Consider the following 25,654-nt stretch of genomic DNA (forward strand, 5'->3'; position numbering starts at 1 on the left):
ATAAAAACAGAGAGATAGGCAAACCACAAGAGACTCTTAAACACGGAGAACAAACCGAGGGTTGCTGGAGGGGATGTCGGTGGAAGGATGGGCTAAATGGGTGATGGGCCTTAAGGAGGTCACCTGCTGGCATGAGCCCTGGTGTCATATGTAAGTATGAATCACTGAGTTCTACTCCTAAAACCGATACTACACTGCCTGTTAATTAGTTTTAATTTAAATGAAAAAAAAGAAGGAAAGAGCATATAAATATACATTCTGAAGCAAAACTGTTCTTTATTCCAATGACATTTAAGAGGCAAACTAAATGAGTACAGTATTTTACATGCAGTATAGTTTCACTTTATATAAAAACACTATTGTTCTAAACACTTGATTTTCAGATATTCTTTAAGACACATCATTGAATTAGTGAAGGTTGTGAGTAATGTATATTAACTCAAACAAACTTCTGAAAACAAAACAAAACAAAACAAAACAAAAACTTGGCTCATGAAGGGAATTCTAGGGGGCTTTATTCAAAACAGAATTCAAAAAAATAGGATCACCAGGTGTTTTTCTTTAAGCCAAACTTTAATACACATTTACACGCACATGTGCACACATAGTGTATACATATTCTCACAAACACACAGCCTCATACCTTTTTCTCCATCATCTCGGCTTTTCTTTCTTTCTTTTTTTTTACACTAACCTCTTTTTCACCAGTTTGTTCCACGTTGTGAAATGACCCTTTGTCATTAGGCATATGACATCTGTAGAACTCCCCATCACAAATAGAATCTTAGCACCCCCCTGGTACAATCATTGTATCCAAGGAGGGATTGTACACAGATAGGCCTCATGGGTAGGTATGCACACAGTTTGGGCCTCATATATGTCTTTATGGGATGAAAGGCAGGACCATAGCTGTGACACCCTCACCTTAATCAAATGGAGAAAAATGGAGAGGAAGCTTGTCAAAGAAGGATGCAGAGGAGCCAAAACACAGACGATGCATTCATTTCCCAATTTCAGACCTTGGTTAAAACTGATAACTTCCTAGATTTATTTTAATGCACTGTATGACTATAGAAACAGATTACTCCCAACTAGGTTTGATGAGGCCATACTACTTTTATCAAAATAACTAATTGTGCTTTGTCTAAAATGCTATATTTTTAATATCACAGAATCTAAGGTAACTAAAATATATGAGGGTAGCAGTATTCGTTTACTTACACTGACATTGAAATGGGAGAGGTGTCTAATATTTATATGAAACACATGGAGTAGCTTCTGAATAGCTTATCTATGTTTTTGGTATGTGTCAGCTTATAATAATTTCCCATTCCTAAAAGACAATGTAGCATTGAAGTGAAAGGGCTAATCACTGTTACTATACAACAGCCCCCAACAATGTGAGAAATATCATATACCTGAAAACTATCCCACCTTCTCAACATAAGCATAACATGCGATACATTTCTGTTAAGTGTTGTTTTCAAGACAAAAGAAAATTAATCACATAAGTAATATCAGATCTAAGAAAATGCTAGTCAAATTGAATAGGATAACTCTGTGTTAGCTAAAAATGAAAGGGCTATTTGTTATGTGCCATGTAAGAGGAGAAAGGCAGGTGGTTTAATTATGAATCTGAACTTCTTGAGCTTGACATTTATCTCCTTGGTGCATAATTTTTTAAAGCAGTAACCCATGCAATATAATACAAGGATGCTAAACTGCATAAACTCACATACACACAAGATACCAACTAAGAACCCAATTCAATTATGGATAAATTACCAAAAGAGTTTTGCCATAGAGAAAACCTATTATCTTTACACTAAATATGCAAATAATGCAATACACTCATTGAAACAGGAAAGAATAAAGGCTCCTAGATCAAATGTCTGTCACAAAATGTCATGCATTTCCATATTCTTATCAAACTGCCTTGATTTCATTATCAAAAGTAATAATACTATTCATTTTTATAGCTATTAATCACCATGGCACAGAAAATAAAATGAAAGGGTGAGGTCACAGGCATGACCTTGCTTGTTCTGTCTAACATTCTTCTTAACCTGTACATTTTCTCAGATGACATTTAAAATACAAAATATTCCAGATAAAATAAGGAATATAATATAGGAAAAGTACTCTGTGGTAAATACTTTAACTAAGAAATATACAGTTTATTAAATGAAAATGATGCCGTTTTCTTAACCATTTTTCCACATTTTTTAGCCAAAGTAATGATTTTTACTATAAAATAAATAAAAATTAAGATGTTTTTCTTATTAATTCAAAATCTTATATACTTACATATTTTTTCCTCTTTCAAGATTTAGACTGTCTTAAAAACATTACTGATCATATTAGTCTCTGTAAAAAAATCTTGAAATAGCTACTATATCTAAATTAAGTAATCTAATGGAATTGTGTGTGCATGTAAGCATGAAAGTACAGTCTTACTTCACATGATCACCTTTTACTCATCTTAGCCTTTTTTCAGTTGGAATTTTTCTTTCCTCTTTAGCTTATATCATAGTTTCAAAATTCTTTGTCTAAGTTAACTTGTTGGATTAATTGAAATATGGTTTTGTCTTTTAAAATATGCCTAATATCATAGAAGGAAGAAAAAAGTGCCAAATTCTGTCTGAACTCTGATAACTTTCCATCTGTAATTCTATTATCACTTTATATAAGTACATATTTAATGCAGCTCTATTCTTTGCCAGGCCATATACTTAGGTACTTTTGAAACAAAGAGAAAGATTTTAATATGATTTACTTTGATTAAAGAATTACTAGAATGTGAGAGAGACAGACACCTATAGAAATAAGTGATTAGATTCATTACAAAATGCTTGCAAAGGTGCTAAAGAGACGACAATTACATCTGACTCAGATTTCATAGGAAGCCTAAGGGAAAGCTGACCTTTACAAAGGAAAGACCAGGTAAAGAGAAGTACATTGGTAGGAAACGGAGGCCCAGAACCTAAGACTATGTGCTGAGAAGACCACCAAGTACTATATAGCTAGAGTGTTAAGTAGTTGGTATACAATATGGTGGTGGTAGGGAGAAGGACAGCAACAGATCAGACTGAAAACATAAACTGGAGCAAAAATGTGACAAGCCTTAGTTTTTTATGCTAAGTGGATATGACATTATTATAAAGGCCAGCAATAGGAGCTTCTGCAGTAATTCGCATACAGAGGATAGACATGATCTCATCTAGAAAAACTAACTCTGGAAGCAATATCAATAAAGAACTAGATAGAAAAGGATGTAGGGCCAGAGTAAGGAATGAGAAAAATATTGGCTATCTTCATCCTATAAAAGATCCTAGACCATTAACAGAATGGAATGAAAATAAACAATCAATAGATATTCCATCTCTAAGGCTGATAAATTTGCTTTCTGACCGCCTGGTAGAGATTAAAAAGAGATGGCATTCAAGTTTCCACCCAAGGAATCCTGTCTCAAGATTTGAGTATACAATTGTGTTACTAAGTTCACCTGGAAATTAAAAATGAAGCTGCCACATAAAGTGGCAGGAGAATGGGAGAAAGAATGGAAATGTTGTTAACTTTTAATACGTTGAGTTTGAAGCAGTGGCTCAAACTTTTACATCCATAACCAACAATTATAAGTCTATACCATGAAAGGATGTCCCAATGAGTTAATAATAAAATAACTTAGAAAAACTAGAAATTTTTTACATTAATGAGAGTGAATAAAGGTAGAAAAAAACAGAACTAGACTAATACATTACTGTAAGTGACAGGTACTCCTTGTTCTCTGTCCATTTTCTTTCCAAAATATTCCAAATTTAATATGAAGTATACATTTTCTAGACGAAACAAAAATAATGCTAAGAAGACCTGATTCATGGTCCCTTCAAATGAAAATAACTGTGTAATATAATTTTAGCCCATGCTCTGTAAGAAGGTGTGTTCCAGATGACGATTTTGGAAAAATTGTATTCCTAATGAACAAAAAGCCGACTCACCTACCTGAAACTATTGATTTTCATACTTCTCTTTTAATCTTCCCTGAAATGTTAAAATGGTGCTAGAGATAGAACCACCAACTTATGAACAAAAAGAAGAAAGCCCCAAGCCACAGGATCATTATTTAAAAACAGATGAAACCCCTGTGAGCCTCAGAGCAGCAATGGATTACTGTGCAAGTTTGGGTCACCAGCATTCTTCTTTCTTTGTGATGTGACAGAAATATTTACACTGAGTTCTTCAAGATAAAGATAATGAGTTCTTCCTCTCCCCAACCTGATCCCTTCCTTCTTACAGGAAACATGAGGCCTCTGGATCAGAGAACAGCCCATTTGGTACTCATAGAGCATCTCAGTGTGGGTTCCTTTGTTCCCTAACCTCCAAAAAGTGGATGTAACGAAGTCATGATGCCACCCTTCACATGCAGCAAATATGCACAACAAGAGAGGAACTCCAAAATTGTAACCCTCAGACTCTATGTAAGTCTCGTCTGGCATAACTTCCCCTTCTCCTTCAAGAGAGAAAGAGCAAGAGATTCAACACTTTACCTGTAAACTGATCTTCCCTAGGAGGGGAGGGAAGTGTCTCTAGCTTCACCAACTTAGAATGTAATACACTAGATCCAGAGGAGTTAATTCTCTAAATTTCTCTGAAACCATACAACATCTCTAGCTTCCAAGGTGTATTAGATTTCTCTGGCTTCTCCAACATATTACTACATGTTCAGTTGCTTAAAGTAACACAAATATCTTACAGTTCTGTAGGTCAAAACCTAATGCAGATTTTACTATGCTAAAGCAAAGGTTAGCAGAATTACATTCATTTTTTGCAGAATATAGGGAAGATTCTATTTCTTTGCTTTTTCTAGCTATTCGTGTCTGACCATTGGCTCATGGATCTATTTTGTCTTCAGAGTAGGGAGTGGCTTTCTTTTATTGCATTACTCTGACCTTGAGTTTCCTGTGTCCCTTTTATGCATTTAGGATGTTCAAGATTATGCTGAGCACAATAAGACAGGATAATCTGTGTATTTAGAGGTAATCTGATCAGCAACCTCAATTTCATCTTTAAATCCTCTTTGCCATGTAATATAACATAATTGTGAAATATGAGGGTTAGGGAATGGACATCTTTGGAAGCCTTTCTACTTATCACACATGGAGGGTTTGCTATCCAATCACCTTTAAGTCAAATTTGCTAGCACTCTTTACTCAGGAAGCCCAAACTGTTAAATAAAGTGAAAATATTCTGAGATAATTGTCTTTTTAATACATATATATTAAATACACATATACATACACAGATATATATATATAATATATATATATATACACATATATATAATATATATATACATATACACATATACACATATACATATAAATATATATACATATATATGTAGTTTATATAAAACTATAAGACAAGGGCGCCTGGGTGGCTCAGTCGGTTGAGCGTCGACTTCGGCTCAGGTCATGTTCTTGTGGTCTGTGAGTTCGAACCCTGTGTCGGGCTGTGTGCTGACAGCTCAGAGCCTGGAGCCTGCTTTGGATTCTGTGTCTCCCTCTCTCTCTGCCCCTCCCCCACTCATGCTCTGTCTCTCTGTCTCTCTCTCTCTCTCTGTCAAAAATAAATAAACATTAAAAAAAAACACTATCAGACAAAATGAGATTAATTAGGTAGTCATTGCATGCGGAGTTACTGATGAGGCACTTTAATATTTCATAGGGATTGGGGGGAACCAACAGAAGAGGTAAAGGCAAGAGAGGGAGTAGATAGTGAAGGTTAAGGATTAAGCAAGATTGTGAGATCTTGGCAGCTAAATGGAGAAACTGAAAGAGAAGGAAATTATCAGGTTTTTGGAATGCTGTCAATAGGTCAAGTGAGATGTGATTGAGAAACAACCATCACATTTGGTAACATAAAAGTAATATACTATCTAATACAAGATATTGGAATAGGCTGTATAGCTTCAGTAGTTCATATCATTCATCATGCTATCCCTATTAATTTGGCTATTTAATGACAAATAAGAAGTTAAAATGTTAAGTCACATCTCTTATCTCAATCCACATTTATATGGTTATCCAAAGTTTCTTCATCACAAAGCTCACTAGGGAAAACATTTTAAAAACCATATGAGGCCAATAAAACACAAAAGCAATTGAGAATCATGAACAAGGCTTTCTAAAAACAAATCACAAGTATGATGTTTACAGAATAATAATAGAGGCACCTGGTAGCTCAGTCAGTTAAGTGTCTGTCTTTGGCTCAGATCATGATCTCAAGATTCATGGGTTCAAGCCCCATGTCTGGCTTGTAGAGCCTGGAGCTGCTTCGGACTCTGTTTTTCCTTCTCTCTCTGCCCCTCCCCCACTCGCTCTCTGTCTCTCTCTCTCTCTCAAAAATAAATAAACATTATTTTCTAATTGCAGTAATAATATAGAAATGATCTCTTGAGGTTTAATTTTAAAAATTCAGACAGCACATTTTACTGGGAAGATTGGGAATAATTGTTTGCTATTTACATTTTGTTAGCTCCACAATATACATCATTTTTGACAGAGACTATCACTAATTTAGCAGTTAGTTAACCACACAAGACCTTTATTCTTTTCCTGTAGTCATTGAATGTAGTGATGGATTTGCTATGGGTTATTGTCCATGAAGATAGTTAAATGTGTCATACATAATTCTTGCATGTATTTGCTTACAAATAGATATGTTTGTGGTTCATAAAATAGTGTATATCATGATCTCTAAAACACATTCAGATGATAGCACTTTTAAAAACTATTCTTGCCACTTAGATTTATAATTTTAAAGCCAAAAGAAAGCAAAAATGACAGTCTTCAGTGAATACTAGGAAATCATTTTTCCCTTTAATTATTTTAAATTAGTTAAAATGAATTATTAAAATTATTTTACAGGTTGTAACAGGAAGAATTTGTTGACTACATTTAATTCTTTGAAAATTTCAAATGCTAGGAACAGGAAAGGAATACATCTCTCTTTGACTTCCTTATGGTATTGTTTTCCACAAATCTTGATTTAAAAGCAGCCATAGAGAAAACAATAATGAAGTGAAAGTTGGATATTGGAAAATAGAAATGGAAAACAAAGGCCATACCTTTTTTTAAATTTATTTATTTATTTTGAGAGAGAAAAAGAGAGAGAGAGAAAGGCAGAGAGAATACCAAGCAGGTCCGGTGCTGTTAGTGCAGAGCCCAGTTTGGGGCTGAACCCCACAAACTGTGAGATTCTGACCTGAGCCGAAATCAAAAGTCAGATATTTAAATGACTGAGCCACCCAGGCACCCCAAGGCTATACTTTTCTTTATCTAGAAAGTAGTGTTTTTTTAAGGATAGAGAGGTATATGTCTATGGATGTTTTTCATTAAAATATCCTTTTCATTATTTTGTTGAACGATATATATATATACATATATATATATATGCAAATGTATTAATATGTAAGGATAGAAAAATAAATACATATGGTATATTATTCTTTCGTAGAAAATGGAGTTTTGACATGAATTCCTTTTATTTTTCATATTTAAGCAGCCATTCATTAGAAAGAACTACTTAAATGGATAAATTAGCCTAAATTTGCAAAAAGCAAATAAAATATTACATATTATTAAATAATTATCTCTGACAATAAACTTAGATGCTGACAAATGTGGACATGGGCACATTTTAAATTCAGAATTAGAAAATTTTACTATAAAAATATTCAAAACTCAGTTCCCATTAATTTTATAAATACTACTCTCTTTTACCTACCCTTGCTGAAAAAATAGAAATGTTTTGTGGCTGTCTTTGCCAAATTTTTGAATTATTGTTCACCAGTGTTTTTTGACATGTTTTTAAAAATGTGCTCCTTTGAAAAACAAATTATAATGATTTGGTAATAAACTGATAATGGAAAAAATGGGTGGATAATAAATATAATGCCTTCATTTTATTTTTTAAAATTTGTTGTGATGAATGTATATGACATATTTACTACCTGAAGTATTTTTAAGTGTACTATTCAATGGTATAAAGTACATTCATGTCATACAATCATTGCCACTCTTTTTTTGCAAAACTGCATCTCTATAGACATGAAGCTATTCCTACTTTACTGTACCCCGCCAGCCTCTGGCAACCACCAAACTATCTCAGGTTTTTATGATTTTTATTATGCTAATTAACTCATATAAGTTCAATTATATAGTATTTGTCTTTTTGTGACTAGTTTACTTCACTTAGCATAATGTCCTCAAGGTCTACCCATTTTGTAGGATATGTCAAACTTTCCTTCTTTTTTTAAGTCTAAATAATATTCTACATACAATGGAGTATTACTGACAATCAAAAAGAATGAAATCTTGCCATTTGCAACTACATAGATGGAGCTAGAGGGTATTATGCTAAGCAAAATTAGTCAGAGAAAGACAAATATCATATGACTTCACTCATATGAGGACTTCAAGATACAAAACAGATGAACGTAAGGGAAGGGAAGCAAAAATAATATAAAAACAGGGAGGGAGACAAAACATAAGAGACTCTTAAATATGAAGAAAAAATAGAGGGTTACTGGAGGGGTTGTGGGAGGGGGGATGGGCTAAATGGGTAAGGGGTATTAAGGAATCTACCCCTGAAATCATTGTTGCACTATATGCTAAGTAACTTGTACGTAAATTTTAAAAAGTAATAATAAAATAAAATAAATAAAAAAATAAATGAAGGAATCAGTAAAATTAAAAAAAAAAGCCTAAATAATATTCTATCAAACATATCGACCACTTTTGCTTCTCCATTCATCTGATGATGGATTCTTGATTTGATTCTACATGTTAGCTATTGTAAACAATGCTGCGATGAAAATGGGCGTACAGGGGTGCCTGGGTGGCTCAGTCGGTTAAGCGTCTGACTTCAGCTCAGGTCATGATCTCGCGGTCCGTGAGTTCGAGCCCCCCGTTGGGCTCTGTGCTGACAGCTCAGAGCCTGGAGCCTGTTTCAGATTCTGTGTCTCCCTCTCTCTGACCCTCCCCCATTCAGGCTCTGTCTCTCTCTGTCTCAAAAATAAATAAACATTGAAAAAAAATTAAAAAAAAATAAAAGAGAAAATGGGCATACAAATATCTCTTTGACATTGTTCTTTTAATTTTGGGGAGTATACACTGAGAAGTGTAATTGTTAGATCATATGGTAATTTTATTTTTAATTTTTGAGAAACCACTGTACTGCTTTTCACAGTAGCTGCACCAGTTTGCAACACCACCGACAGTACACAACAGTTCCAAATTCTCCACAACCTTCCTGACACTTGTCATTTACTTATTTTTTAATAGTAACATATTCTGATGAATGTGAGACAATATCTCATTGTAGTTTTGATTTGCATTTCCTTCATGGTTAATGACTTTGAGCATCTTTTCATGTACTTATTTGCCACTTGTATATCACCTTTGGAGAAATGCTTATTTTAGTCTTTTTTTTTTAAGTTTTTAAGTGTTTTTATTTATTTTTGAGAGAGAAAGAGCATGAGCAGGGGAGGGGCAGAGGGAGAAGGAGACACAGAATCTGAAGCAGGCTCCAGGCTCTGAGCTGTCAGCACAGAGCCCAACATGGGGCTCGAACTCACAAACTATGAGTTCGTGATCTGAGCTGAAGTCAGATGCCTAATTGACTGAGCCACCCAGGCGCCCCATGCTTATTTTAGTCTTTTACCCATTTTTGAACTGAGCTTTATTGTTCTTATGAGTTTTAGAAGTTCTTTATATAATCTGGATAATAACCACTTACCAGATTTAAAATTTGCAAATATTTTCTACTCTTCTGTGGATTTCCCTTTTACTTTGTTGAGGGTATCTTCTGATGAATGTTTAAAAACTTCATGAGTCTAATTCGTCTACTTTTTCTTTGATGCTTGTATTTTTGGTATTACATACAAGAAAACATTGCAAAGTCAATGTTGTAAAGTTTTTCTCTATGTTTTCTTCTAAGAGCTGTATAGTTTTAGTTCTGGCATTTAGGCCATAGATCCATTTTGAGTTAATTTTTGCATATAGTGTTAGAGAAGACTCACCTTTATTCTTTCGTATGTTGATATTCAGTTTTCCAAGCACCAGTTGTTGAAAAAACTGTCCATTCTCCATTGAATAATCTTAGCACCACTGACAAAAATAGTTTCGTCATAAATGCAAGGGTTTAACTCTGAGCTTTCTTTTCTATTCCATTGCCTGATATATCTCTCTTTATGCCATTACCAAACTATTTTGGCCATTGCAACTTTGTAGTAAGTTTTGCAATTAGGAAGTTTGAGTCCTCTAAGTTTATTCTTTTTTAAAATTTCTTTGTTTGTTGTCCTTGAGATTCTACATGATTTTAGGATGAGTATTTCTATTTTTGCCAAAAAACATTATTGAGATTTTAATAGGGATTTTATTGAATCTGTAGATTACTTTGAGTAGTATTGATATCTTAACAATATTAAATCTTCCCGTCCATGAACATGGGATGTGATATGGAATGACATGGTAATTTATGTCCTCTTTAATTTCTTTCAGCAATGTTTTGTATTTTTCACTGAACAAGCCTTTCTTCCTTAAGTTAATTCTTAAGTATTTTATTCTTTTAGATTCTATTGTAAACTGTTTTTGTAATTTCCTTCTTAAACTGTTTACTGTTGGTATATACAAATACAGCTGATTTTTGCATGTTCACTTTGTTACCTGCTACTTAGCTAAATTTGTTTATTAAGTTTTAGCAATTTTCTTTTAGAAGCTTGAAGATTTTCTACATATAGTATCATATCACCTGAAAACATGTATAAATTTTCTTCTTCCTGTCCAGTCTAGACTCTTTTATATCTGTATCTTGGTTAATTGCTCTGGCTAGCACTTCCAGCACTATGTTGTATAAAAGTGCTGAGAGCAAACATCCTTCTCTTAAAAAAGAAAAGTTCATTTATTTATTTTGATAGAGAAAAAGAGAAAAAGAGTACACTCAAGGTTCAGAGGGAGGGAGTAAAAGAATCCCAAGCAGGCTCTGCTCTCTCAGCACAAAGCTTAATGCAGGGCTGGATCCCACGACCATGGGATCATGACCTGAGCTGAAGTCAAGAATCTGATGCTCAAATGACTGAGCCACCCAGGCACCCTGCCTATTCCTGTTCTTGGGGAAAAGCAGTCTTTCTCCACTGAATATGTTTGCCCTGTGTTTGTCATATGTGACTTACCATGCTGAGGTAGTTTCTTTGTATTCCTAGTCTGTTCAATGGTTTTATCATGAAAGGGTGTGAAATTTTGTCAAATAGCAAACGATCACAAATTCAGTGACACTAAATGACACTTTAAAAAAAAACAACTTAGTTTCTATGGGATCCGTATAAGGTTTAGCTGTGTTCCTTACTCAGAGTCCTTACTAGGCAGATATTTAGGTGCCGATTGGATCTTATCTCTCATCTGAGGCTTGAGGATTTCTTCCAAGTTCACTGGTTGTTGGCAGAATTCATGTGTTTCTTGTTATAGGATGGACGTTCGTGTTTCTGTTTTAGTGCTGGTTGCCTGTTGGAGCACTGCTTTCAGGTCTTAAAATTTTTCTTCATCTCCTTGCCATGTGTCCTCCTCATAAACAAACACCAGTATGGTTGTTTGCTTCTTTCCAGCCCAGCCAGCTGGTGACTGCTGCTTCATGCTATCTCTTTTACAGGTTGTCCACTAGGGAAGGCTTCCATTTTTTATGAATTCAGTCAACCAATTATGGACTTAATTACTTATGAAAGATCCCATTTACTATAAAGTGCTTGATATCCTACCATATTTACTGGCCTTACCTACATTCAAGAGGAAGAGATTATACAGGACATGTGTACCAAGGTATAGGCATGTCATAGTCATTTAAGTAATCTCCTTGCTGGAATTTGGAGGCAAGAATTATTGCCTGTAAAACATCAAACCTGCATATAAGGAAACCCAAGAGAGCATAAATATACTTTAAAAAACTAATTTGTCATCTCTGGAGATTCCTAGGAGTTCAGTGAATTCTTTGGAATTCAGTGAATATTTAATATTCAGTGAATATTGACAAACACAGTGAAAGAAACAAGCAAGTATTTATTCTACCTATCATCTACAGTTTGACTTTCTGAGTAACCAAAGAGCTGATGATAGGAGGTTCTTTACTGAAAAATTCCAAGTAATAAATTCAGAAAGAATGACAGAATTAGAGAGTTACCTTTTTGTAACTGTTAATGAGATAATCTAGGAAACTATCATTAACCACTATAAAACTAGTTGCTGAATGATTTGTGCAAAAATTTGTGACCCTTAAGCTCACACTGATCCATCCACATTAATGGCACTAAAATTAGGATGAGCACACAGTATGTGTCTTCGGAATGATGCAATAGAGATTTTACAAGATAGCCTACACATTTATTTCTCCCAATGAATTGGACCTGACTAAAATCTAGTCCCTAAGTCTAAATATGGTGTTTTGGGGATCACTATGGTGATGCAAATTTCTAAATAAAAAATGTGAGATGGTCAACAGGATAAAGATTAATCTGTTCCACAAAAAGTGACATAAGAAATAAAGAGATAAAAATTTCAGTGAATTAGAAGATATTTAAAAGACAGCAACCAAGGGCTCCTGGGGGGCTCAGTCTGTTGAACATCTGACTTCAGCTCAGGTCATGATCTCATACTTTGTAAGTTCGAGTCCCTGCTTCAGATTCTGTATCTCCTTCTCTCTCTCTGTCCCTCCCTGGCTCACATTCTGTCTCTCTCTCTCTCTCTCTCTCTCTCTCTCTCTCTCAAAAATAAATAAACATTGAAATAAATTTTTAAAGACAGCAACCAAATATAGTATATGGGTTACTTTGGATCCTGATTCAAAAACCAAACATAAAAATGTATTTATGAGATAATTAGAAAAATTTGAACATGGAAAATAATTAGATATTAGGGCTTATTTTGAATTTTGTTACATATGTTTTATGTTGATAATAATTCTACCTTTTAAAGTTACTCATTGAAGAATTTACAGGTAATATAATAATGCTTTGAAATGGAAATGAATAGATAAAACCAGATTAGTCATATATTGACAGTTTTTGAAGCCAGATGGTGGCTAACTGGAATCCATTATTCTATTCTGTCTAGTCTTTTGTATATTGGAAAGATAAATCCATAGCCAGTGATTTTCTGGATTTGGTTCACTGGCCTTATTTTGCTGAATTCTGCATTGAATTAATATCAGCTCATTGGTGAGGATTGATTAAACTATATTGGTAGCAATTTAGGTTTTAAAAACTTTTTATTTATACTATCTTGTGATAAGCTCTTTGGAATTTACAATTATAAAATTGATATTGTGACTGCTCTGAATAATCTTTCAGATAAGAAGTGGTATAAAACACACACACACACAAATAGTTTAGTTTTTAATATATGAACAACCTCAAAATATTCATACTGATTTGCGCTGCAAGGCTATCTTATGTTTTATAGATTTAAGATGTCATAGCGCATCAAAAATTGATATTTTCTGCTTAGATATTTTTGGTCATTGCATCAAGTTGAATTATACTGCCTATTAATTATAATTCAGGCATTATAATTCATTTTTCAGGTGTAGCAACCAAAAAGAAAGATATATTTTTATTCTATTTAGTCTAGGTTTTGAAAATAAATGGTTGCTAGTAGCATAAAGGACAATTAACCTGATGCAATGAGAGTTCAAAACAAAACACTAGTCTTGCTCCTGTAAGCTAATTACTGAACATAGGGGTGTACGGATGTAAGAGATTCCTTGTCAGGAAGGGGCCACGCACATGCGAAAATGTCCACATACCAGATGAGAGGAATTTTGTGGCCAGAACGGAGTTTGAGACATTGGTCTAGTAACCATCCAACATGAATTGCTGTCCAAGTCTTCAATAGTAAACACTTACAACAGAAATTTTAAAAAGTGATCACCCAGAGATATTTACAATTTCAAGCCATTACTCAGCTTATTTAACTAGAGAAAGTGACGCCAAACACCCATATATACTTTCAGTGGTAGAAAAAGATTCTCCACACTTTAGTGGTGCAGTTTTGGTATAAAGTGTCAGTGGCAAAATGTTTTCGGGGAGGTGTCAGTGGGATATAAGAAACAACACTATTCGGGAGAGTAGTACTGAGTCACCTATAATGGTTTCCTGGCAATACCAAAAAAGGCATCCTGAGGAGAAATGGAGGAAAAATGGACATGGTATATATTTTAGGTAACTGTATAATTCAGTAATTTAAAAATAATTAGAGGAATTGGGGTAGAATTAAAAGGGAAGGACACAGAAACATGGGCTCTACTATATTTCAACTTTTTAACTTCAGCATTCTCAAAAGAGCATTAAGGTTTCTAAATACCCATTGTTGCTTTTTTTTTTTTTCCATCTATTTGGTCTGTTGAAGACGTTCATGGCCTGTCTTCAGTTCTTCCTTATCTGTTTGTAAACCTTTTACATAGGTATGATTTATGTTAGTTATCACTGCTTGCACTTTTCTCTAAGACACATAGTTGTGCCCTATCCAATTGGTCTTTATTCTTTTCTTTGATTACTCCCTGATATTTTAGTTTCCTGTCTTTCCTCAAAACTGAGGAAAGTAATTACCTTCTAGATTGATATCTTCATTACTAAAAAGTACATATTAACACATGCTTTTAAAATTAATTCAAGTTCCATTATCACTCCAAACTTTAACCTTGTGACAATTTTGAAAAGTTAGTCTGCTGCTATAATTAGAAGGATTTAAAATAGTTGGCATTTTAGCAGTTGTTAATATCCTACACAAGAAATATTATTTTTATAATGCATCAGATTATGGAACATTTAAACAGGCAAAAATCTATTAAAATAGAAGGAGCAAGGCTCTTGGGTGTCTCAGTTGGTTAAGCAGATGGCTTCTGATATTGGCTCAAGTCTTGATCTCAGGGTTGTGAGTTCAAGCCTCTCATTAAAAGGAAAAAAAGAAAAGAAAACAAAAAAGTAAATTAAACCAAAAGGGAAGCGGCCACAAGTTTCTATAAGTCTGCCCAAAAGAACTCATGTTTTATGTTTTTGTTTATTTTGTCTTGTTTTTTTTTTCTTTTTGTTTTTTTGAAATCTAGGTAAACCAAGCATATTTTCACTGACATTCCTGTGTTTTCTGTCCCTGAATTCTAGTGTAGATAGTACCCAAACACATGCAAACATTTCTCTGTATTAAGACTTCACCAAAACCTTTCTTTTTGGTTCTACTCTATTTAAAAAGAAAAATAAATATTGCAACATCTTGTCAACCCCCACCGGTAATCTATTTTCAGAAAAGTCTCATCAAACTGTCCAGGAAGAAAAAACTCTTCTAAATGTATTGTCACTTAAGAGTTTTCAAAGTACTTTTAATATTTTACCAATATGCTCACTCAGTTCCTAATTATTTTTGGATCCTGCTGAGTAATTTTCTCAGCTTCTTAGTGTGGTGATTTGCATTCCTTCTCACATCTGGGCTCTTTCTCTGCCTTTTATTTTTTATTGTTTGGATTGACATAGGAGCTTCAATTTTCTCTTCTTAAGAAGACAAGATGATTTTTTTTTCTTAAAAATGAAAATTTCCTACAAACTTCCAAGTTGTCTCTAGATGTTTTATGTTTCCATACTTAAAAAAATGCAGCAGTAAGTATTGCCTTGTTTTTCTTTGTCAGAGAATGCTGGCTCGTGGATTTTGAAAAACAAAACAAAACAAAACAAAACATATATTCTTAGTTTCTCTAAAGAGGGAATGCATGAAACTTATTTTTAGATGAGATGAATGGCTTCCAGACAATGATGGAAATAACTAAAAAAAAATCGTGACTACTTATTTAGTTTTCTTTTGACAGCATTTTCAATAAGATACAACGTTATCTTTTCCAATAGAAGGTTAGACTTTTGAATCACTTGACACTGAACTGCTGTCACTTTACCACAAAGGATTTCAAAATGCCAAGATGACAGCTATGATGATGATGATGGTGACAATGATAATGATGATAATATCCACCTGCAAAAGGCTGCTAGTGTTTCTTTTTGTTACATTTGATATGTAAAAACCTCAGAATTAAACAAGATCATTATACCTTCATGATTCAGTTAACGGAATACTGAACTATGAGCTAGGAATTCTGACCTATTCTTTAGCCAAGTTTGGGAAATACCATCTTAAAGTCAATCCCCGATGATTTATAAGCATGATTATTTACATATTTTCTTGTGTTTAAATATTTGTTCCTATTGACTAAAGCTTTATATGGCCAGGAGCCACATCTTTTTCTTTTTATATTGATATTTAACTAGTTCCTAGCATGCCGAGAAGAATTTTCAATAAATGGTTGATGAATGAATTAATGAATATCTAACATGTTTGATATCTAATGGCTGTTATATAGCAATATGAAATTATTATTCATTTCATCAATATTTTGAACATAAAGTAAATCTTTTTAGAAGGATTTAGATTCTAAGGTTTTCCATCCCATCTTGGACAAATTTCCAAAATATTTTTTTGTTTTTCAAAATGGTTATCTATATGTAATATTTAAATATAAAACAGTATAGTTCAATTATTTGACAGGTTTAAAATTTATTTGTAAACATTCAACAAAGATATCCATTTGGGAATAAATAGTTCAAGAGGAATTTATAAACAAGTGGTTAACTAGTCTGACGTTGAAATGACTCAAGGATTACAATACTTAGAGCTCTTTGGATGGAATTATAAACATCAAAAAACAAATTTAAAGTCATAAAAACATAAAGGTATGAGTAGATTTAAATATGTATGCAGGAGCTCATTTTTTTGTATCTATAATTATAGTAAAAGACATTGTGATGAGTTATTAAATAGAGAACATTGTGTTTGCCAAATTCATAAGGAAGGACTTCTCATATTAATGATATTGTAAGCCCTAAGACAACCACATTATTTTTAAGTTTTTTAATGTTTATTCATTTTTTGATAGACAAAGACAGAGCGTGAGTAGGGGAGGGGCAGAGAAAGAGGGAAACACAGAATCCGAAGGAGCCTCCAGGCTCTGAACTGACAGCACAGAGCTGGACGCGGGGCTCAAACTCACAGACCATGAGATCATGACCTGCGCTAAAGTCAGAGGCTTAAGGGACTGAGCCACCCAGGTGCCCCCAACCACTATTCTTTTAAAGAGGTGTGAATTATAAGTCAGCAATTGAAGCCATAGAGAATTATAAAGAATGCTGAATAAACCCAAAGTAGAAAGATAAAATGGAAAAAGAACAAAAGAGAGATAGCATAAATAGAAAACAACTACAAAGATGGTAGGTTTTAACTAAATATATCAATTATTGAATTAAATATAAATGTCTAATCCATTACACTGCAAAGAAAAAAAAGATGATATGGTTGAGTATGAAGCAAGACCTGACTATACACTTTCTACAAAAACTCACTGTAATTATAAAGATGTGGATATATTAAAAGTAGGGGAATAGAAAGGCATCATGCAAATATTAATCATTTATTAGAAGGACTGCACTTTTCCCATGTATTTCCTGGGAGCTTTGTCAAACAGAAAAATTGCTCATGAAAGTGCAGGTCAATTTCTGGACTCTAGTCAGTTTGGCTAATCTTTAAGTATTTTTTTTTTCACTATGCTACATTGTCTTGGCAACTTTATTGTAAGTCCTGAGATCAGATAATCTGAGATTAATACTTTTGATATTCTTTTCAAAATTGGTTTGGTAATTATAGGTCTTTTCTATTTCCTTAAAAGTTTTATAATCAGGTTGTTAATTTCACACGCACACACACGCACACACACACACACACACACACACACACACACACAAACTGCAGGATTTTGATTTCTAGTCCAAAATTCTATGATCAGTTTTTGGTAGAATTGACATCCTAACAATACAGAGACTTCCAATCTTTAAATATGTCATATATTTCCATTTAAGTATTCTGTATTTTTTTAGTAATAGTTTATAGTATTCAGTGTGCCAGAATTACATATTTTAAATTATTTTATCCTGTATTTTTAGTACTATTTGGTGTAATTTCAAATTTTACTTAACACCACCACCAACAAAATTATGCCAGGATATACATTCTAAACCTAAATGCAATAACTACTTGTTAAACTAGAAGATTTAAATGGAAACAAGATTCTTATAACATGACATATAAAATGTCTGGGACATAGTCAAAATTGCTCACCACACTAAGAACCAAAGAAATCTCAACTTGAGTGAGAAAAGACAATCAATAGACATCAATAGCAAGTGACACAGATGTTAGAATTATTGGATTGGGATTATAAAGAAACCAGTGAAAATAATTGTCCAGGAAGCAATTGTGGATGTTCTTGAAACAAATGATAAAAATAGAATATCTCAACAAAGACATGAAACATATAAAGAAAAATCAAATTGGAATTTTAGAACTGAACACAATAGCTCAAATATAAATCTCACTAGATGGCTCAATAAGAGAATGAGGTTGAAGAGTACACTTATTGTGATGAACACTGAGTAATATATAGAATTGTTGAATCACTATATTGTGGATATTAAACTAATATGACACTGTATGTTAAGTATATTGGAATTAAAAATTTTTTTAAATAAAGATAAATCCCCCCCAAAACTCTCTATTTTATTTAAAAGTAGAACAAGTTAACTTGAATTTAGATTAATAGAAATTATCCAGTGTGGACAAGAGAGGAAAAATAACTTAAAAGATGACTGACGGGGTGCCTGGGTGGCTTAGTTGGTTAAGCAGCCAACTCTTGGTTTTAGCTCAGGTCATGATCTCTCCATTTCTGAGTTTGAACCCTGCATCAGGGTCTGTGCTTCCATGGTGGAGTCTGGTTGGGATTCTCTCTTTCTCCCTCTCTCTCTGTCCCTCCTACACACTCTCTCTCTCTGTCTCAAAATAAATAAACTTGAAAAAAAAGATAACTGAGTCTCAAGACATGTGCAACAGTAAAAAAATGTTAGAGATCCAGAAGGAGAAGAGGCAGATCATGGGCAGCCAAAAACATTTGAAGAAACAATGGCTGAACACCTCCAAAATTTAGTGAATGACATAAACTTACAGATTCAGCAACATTAACAATACCCAGTAATGTAAATATAAAGAAATATGTGGTCAGGGATATCATAATCAAATTCTGAAAACTAAAGATAAATTAAAAAATCTTATAGGTAATCATAGAGAAAAAATGTAGTATTTATGAGGAACAACTTTTAAGATTTTATTTTTAAGTAATGTCTACACCCTATGTGGGACTTGAACCCACAACCTTGAGATCAAGAGTCACATGCCTCACCAAATGAGCCAGCCAGGTGCCCCTATGAGGAAAAACAATTCAAGTGACAGTGCATTCTGATATGGATATCAGAAGGAAGTGGCACAATATTTTTCAAGTATTGAAAGAAAATAACTGACAACCTAGACTTTTATCCCCAGTAAAATTATTCTTCACTAGTGAAGGTGAAATTACTACATTCTTATATGGAAAGAGAATGAAGAGTTTGACAGCAGCATATTTGTCTCTAAAAGAATTGACAAAGACAAGCTGATTATGGAATGAACTTGAAACATCAAGGAAGAGGAAAGAGCAAGTTGTGGATAAATATATATTAAATGAAGAAATTTTGCTTTTCTCTTATATTTTTTAGGGGTATTTAACAGTTGAAAGTCAAATTGATATATGCAAACACTTAGGTGAATCTTAAGGGCATTATGCTTAGGGGGAAAAAAGGCAATTGCAAATGTTAGATAATAAATAATTTTACCTCTAGAGTAATCTCCAAGTAATAGAATCATAAACATGGAACAGAATTCAATAGTTTCCAGGAGTTAGGCTTGGAATAAGAATATAACTATTAAGGTACAATACAAAGGGATTTCTTAGTGGTGGTGGAACAGTTCTGTATTGTGACAGTGTTTGTGTGCTGACAGTATTTATGGAATTATGCATATAAATGGAATTATGCATATAAAACTTCATAAAACTTTGTTCAAACCTGATGAAATATAGGAATCCAAGCATGGTTTTCTGAGCTAAATTGTATGCTAATGTCAGTTTTGTTTTGGGCAATGTACTGTGATTATGGAGAGCTAGATGAAGAATCTATGGGAAATGTATGCACTACACTTGCAAATATTTGCATGATAAACTACTTCAAAATAAAAAATAGTGGAAAATGGATCAGTACATATTTCTTCCTCTTATTTTCTGATAGATCTTAGGATGTATTGGTATTTTTTCTTCCTTAAATGTTCAGTGAAATCTACCAGAGAAATTTTCTGAATCTGGAGTAGTCTGTGAAAAAAATATTTTTTATTGATTTAATATGTTCATTAGATAAATGACCATATACACTTTGTAACTTTAGACATTTTGGTTAATTTTTATTGAATTTGTCTTTCATAAAATTGTCTAATCATTGGTATAAAAAGAATTTCATTATTAACATTTTAATATCTCTACATTTAATACATACTCATGGACTTCTTTTGTTAATGACTTTTGTAATTCATTGATTCTTGTTTTGTATTGGTAAATTAGATATTGTTTTATTATTATTCTATTTAAGTAAACAGAAGTTGATTTCATTGATTTTTTTATATTTACCATGTGTTCCATTTTACAGATTTCTACTTTTTTTTTAAGTTTATTTATTTTGAGAGAGACAGAGTCAGTACAAGTGAGGTATGGGCAGAGAGCGAGGGAGAGAGAATCTCAAACAGGTTCTGCACTGCCAGCCACAAACCCATAAAGCCATGAGATCATGACCTGAGCTGAAACCAAGAGTCAGATGCTTAACCAACTGAGCCACCCAGGTGCCCAGGGATTTCTACTTTCATCTTTATTTTTCTTCTTGCTTTGTATTTAATTTTCTCTTCTTATTTGTAAATTTTTAAGAGGGAAACTTAAATTATTTTTTTAGATTTTAGACTTGTTTGATAGAAATCTATAGGCATATTATATTTCTTTAATCTCACACATTTTGATATGTTGTTTTATTTATATCAAGTTCATAATATATTTTAATTTCGCCATCTTATTTTATTTTTTTAAGTTTGTATATTTATTCTGATAGAGACAGAGAAAGAAAGGGAGAGAGCATAAGAGGAGGAGGGAAAAAGAGAGAGGGGAACAGAGGATTCGAAGCTCACTCTGTGCTGAAAGCAGACATCCTGATGAGGGCTTGAAATCACTAACGGTGAGATCATGACCTGAGCTGAAGTTGACGCTTAAGCTTGACCATCCAGGATCCTGGACAATGTTTTTTTTTTTTAAGTTTATTTATTTATTTTTGAGAGAGAGACAGCACAAGCCAAGGAGGGGCAGAGAGAGACACACACAGAATCCAAAGCAGGCTCCAGGCTCTGAGCTATCAGCGTAGAGCCTGATCGGGGCTTGAACCTATAAACTATGAGATTGTGATCTGAGCTGTTGTAGGTTGCTTAACTCACTGAGCCATCAAAGTGCCCTGGCAATTAAAAAAAAATTAAATTTATTTATTTATGAGACAAAGACAGAGCATGAGTGGGGGAGGGGCAGAGAAAGAGAGAAAGAGAGAGAGAGAATCTGAAGCAGGCTCCAGGCTCTGAGCCCTCAGCACAGATCCCAATGTGGGGCTTGAATCCATGAAACATGAGATCATGACCTCAGCTTAACTGAGCCACCTAAGGCCCCCAAATTGGCAAATTTTTAAAGACAGATTGATATATTCAAGTCTATGATTTGATAGATTAGCTTAATTCTCCCTGAAGGCGATAAATTAAGTAAGTACAAAGTAATCAGCATATAGATAATTTTTAAAATATTAATAAATGTAAATATAAACCAAATTCTTCATAACAAGAGTATGTGCATTTTATTATGGTCATATGTGGTCTACTTTGATTGTTGCCCACACAGGAAGCCACAAAAGGAGACTCGATATAAATCAAAGAGCTGTGTCATCAGCCACATTCTTTGACATCAATGAAAACCTGATTATAATTCATAATCATCCAGTGTAAAGTATTAAAATATACTCATAAATTGGGGCGCCTGGGTGGCTCAGTCGGTTAAGCGGCCTACTTCGGCTGGGGTCATGATCTCGCGGTCCGTGAGTTCGAGCCCCGTGTTGGGCTCTGTGCTGACAGCTCGGAGTCTGGAGCCTGTTTCAGATTCTGTGTCTCCCTCTCTCTGACCCTCCCCCATTCATGCTCTGTCTCTCTCTGTCTCAAAAATAAATAAACGTTAAAAATTTTTTTAAATAAAATAAAATAAAATATACTCATAAATAAATAACAGGACAAAGATCAAATTAAGATGAAAATCACAGGCAACTTAGAACTGGAAACAATATACATAGAACAGATCTACGGGATGAAGCAGGGGAGTAAATAGAAAGAACTTACCATTAATGTAAGTATTTGGAAAGATTCAATATTAGTAAATTGAGCAACTACCTTAAAAAATAGGAAATGACTGAGTCAAACTAATAAAATAAAACTAAGAAGATAATAAACATAACAGCAGAAATTAATCGAGAATGTTTTAAATCTCCTTATCAGAAATCATCTTCACAAGTCCAAAATCAGGTTAACACCAAGAGTTTCTTTTGTAGTCTTTATCTCCTATTCTTACACACTGAGCTAACTTAATTCTTCTCTCCTTTGTAATTATTACAAGAGAAACATTTGACTTTACGTGTTCTCTATACAGCTTCTTAATCTCATTATTTGTTAAACCCTCTAACACAGATGAGGACAGTGTTGACCTTTTGTCGTGTTGGGCTGGATTTATTTATTTTTCTCTCGTGCTTCACATCTATTCTTTCTAAATTCATCTCATGTCTTCTTCCATCTCAGATTTCTTCTTTGGTTTGCTAGAGTATGTACATAAGTAATTAACTTTCCCAGGAAATGTGTATAATATATATATTTTTTCTTTATTTACTCCAGTCTTAAAATTATAAAAACATTTCCCTCAAAACTTGTATTTTGTAGTAACTTCTAGAATCCACTTTTGAAAAGAGGTGTATTGTTAATCACATTTTATTTGTTCTTTTGTTGGTAGCTTATATGTTTACTTTTAAGTTACTTTCTTACTTTTGAATTTTATCTCAATATTTAAGGCCTATTTTTTTTTAATTTTTTTCCTATTTAGTCCTTTTTGTCCTTTCCCTATTTTGTCAATTACTTCCTTAAAATATCTTAGAAAATTTAGGTATTTCTTAATTTATATCTAAAAGGATAGGTTGATTAATAGAAATATTGGCTGTCACTTCCATTCCTCTGCTAAATCTTTTCCCTTAGATAGCTCACTTTCAGCTTGTGTTGTGCCCAGGGCATTTTCATGATAATTCAGTTACGGGTGTAAATTGGGTCACAAGCAAATAAATGTGTCAAAATAAGGAGAACACAGTTAGGGAACTGACTTTCCAACCAAAATACGCCAATAACTGTTATAAAATTATTTTTCAATTTAAATATAGGACTAACATAAATATCATTAACATTCCTTGGATCTATTATCATGATTTCTGTGACTTTTGTTTTCCCAAGTCACAATGCATATTATTTTCCTTTACATGTTATGAAATGAAGCATCCTCAACTTTAATTTCTTAATTTTTTCATGTTTATTTATTTTTGAGAGAGAGAGAGAGAGACAGCAGGAGCAGGGGGGGTTCAGAAAGAGAGGGAGACAAAGAATCCCAAGCAGGCTCCTCCAAGCTCTGAGCTGTCAGCACAGAGCCCCACGCAGGGCCTGAACTCACAAACCTGGAGATTATGACCCGAGCTGAAGTTGGATGCTTAATTGACTGAGCCACCCAGCCTCCCCCCACCTTTTAAAAGTTTATTAAATTTATTTTTTTTAGCTTTAATTTATAGATCCTGGGGTCTCATAGTTCTGTTTTCCAAAAATTCACCAATCCCTGGGCAACTGAGCTACCCTTCCTTATTCATTTTGACTGTTTTCCTCTTTCTTTGTAATCATCATATTACTAATATTCTAAAACAGCAGGGAGGTGAATCCATTAGATCAGTCCATCATCTTAAATTTTAAATATACTGTCTTTATTTTAAAACTAATATTTTGCAAAACATCAGTAGTAATCCCCTGTCATTTCAATCAATATATAGAAGCACTTCCAGCTTCTAGGTATGTGGCCAAATTTTATCACTATGTTTCACTATTTTCAATACAATATTACACACATGCAAACACACACACACACACACACACACACACACACACACACGTGTACAGGCATACACATTTGGTCTATGTATCTACACATTTTCATTGGAGTTTGGTAATAGACTTTTATTATTATTATGTTTATTACTCATTAATTATTTTTGAAGTTTTCCTCATTTACCACTTATTGGTCACCAGATCACTCTTCTTCCTAATCAGAGAATAAAACTATAAGTAGCTTAAGCTTTAACAGCCATTACTCAAATGTACTCTGTTGCTTGGGAACTAATGTATTTATAAATAAAAAATACTGTCATGACAAGATTCTAAAGCTATATGAAAATAATATATTATTTTAACTAATTAGGGCAGCTTCAAGTTTTTATGTAAAATTTGGAGAAATTATGATAAGTATTATAATTTTGCCACCAACTGCTCTTGTAGAAAAAATACATGCAGTTACAGTGAAGGGGGTCAGATTTCGATTTCTTGTTCTCAAAACTAATGCTAAGTGGTTTGCATTTCAAAAAATCTTACCCTTTGACAGAAGCAATAGTAATCAGTGAAATAAATACAGAAAATTCACTCAAAGAAAGTAAGAGCTAAAGAAATTTTCTGGATACAATTTGTTTAGTCAAATAATGACTGTGAAGAAAAATATTTTCTTACTGTTTATGATATATGGAAGCCTGGAACTGTTAGCAATCAAAATTTGGCTATTATTTCTTCTAAATTGAATGCAGGCTGGATTTATAAGCATGGTTGAGCAGTGGAATTGCAATCTGTTATGTAATGGTTATATATATTACCTTGATATAAATTAAAAATGAGTTATTCAAATTAAATCTTCTTCAAAAAATAAATACAATATGTTTCTAGTGCAAACTTGCAAATACAGAGTGGTAGCATTTCCACATGCCCACTATTCTAATAAGTTACTCCTTTGGTGTATCATTTTTTAAATGAATTATGGATACGTTAACATGTTAGAACTCATGTGTTTTGCATGCTAACATTGTTTTAAAAGTTGAGATTTATATATATAATATATATTATTATTTATATTATTATGTATATGTATTATAATATGTATTATTATGTATATGTATTATAATATGTATAATATTATATATTATATATATCATATATATGCTATCATATATATGATATATATTATAATACATATATATATATACACAGAGAAAGAGTGAGATTGCAAGAGCACTTCCTTCTATACAGAGAGTTTTGTCAGTTTGCTTACCTTTAAACATTTAAAGTGTGCTTAATTTTGGCTTTAAAATTTACTTTAATTGGTTTGTTAAATAGCGATAAATTTTTTATTACTACTTAGAATTTTCAGATTTACTGGTAACATTTTCTACCTTCTAGCCCCCATTTAGTGA

At 33.2% G+C, this 25,654-nt stretch overlaps 1 long non-coding RNA gene across 2 annotated transcripts in view; it reads left to right on the forward strand.

Moving 5' to 3' along the window:
• The first annotated feature begins 548 nt into the window (after window positions 1-548).
• The window catches only part of LOC109491691, a 64,181-nt gene continuing 39,075 nt past the window's right edge, over window positions 549-25,654 (forward strand). The window contains exons 1-2 of one of the 2 annotated variants that reach the window (XR_006584912.1): window positions 549-847; window positions 4,297-4,478. This is a non-coding gene — a long non-coding RNA (uncharacterized LOC109491691). The remainder of the gene's footprint in view (window positions 848-4,296; window positions 4,479-25,654) is intronic. The other variant, XR_002745556.2, reaches the window with a different exon arrangement.

Source organism: Felis catus, chromosome C2 (genome assembly GCF_018350175.1).
Source record: "Felis catus isolate Fca126 chromosome C2, F.catus_Fca126_mat1.0, whole genome shotgun sequence".
NCBI lineage: Eukaryota > Metazoa > Chordata > Mammalia > Carnivora > Felidae > Felis > Felis catus.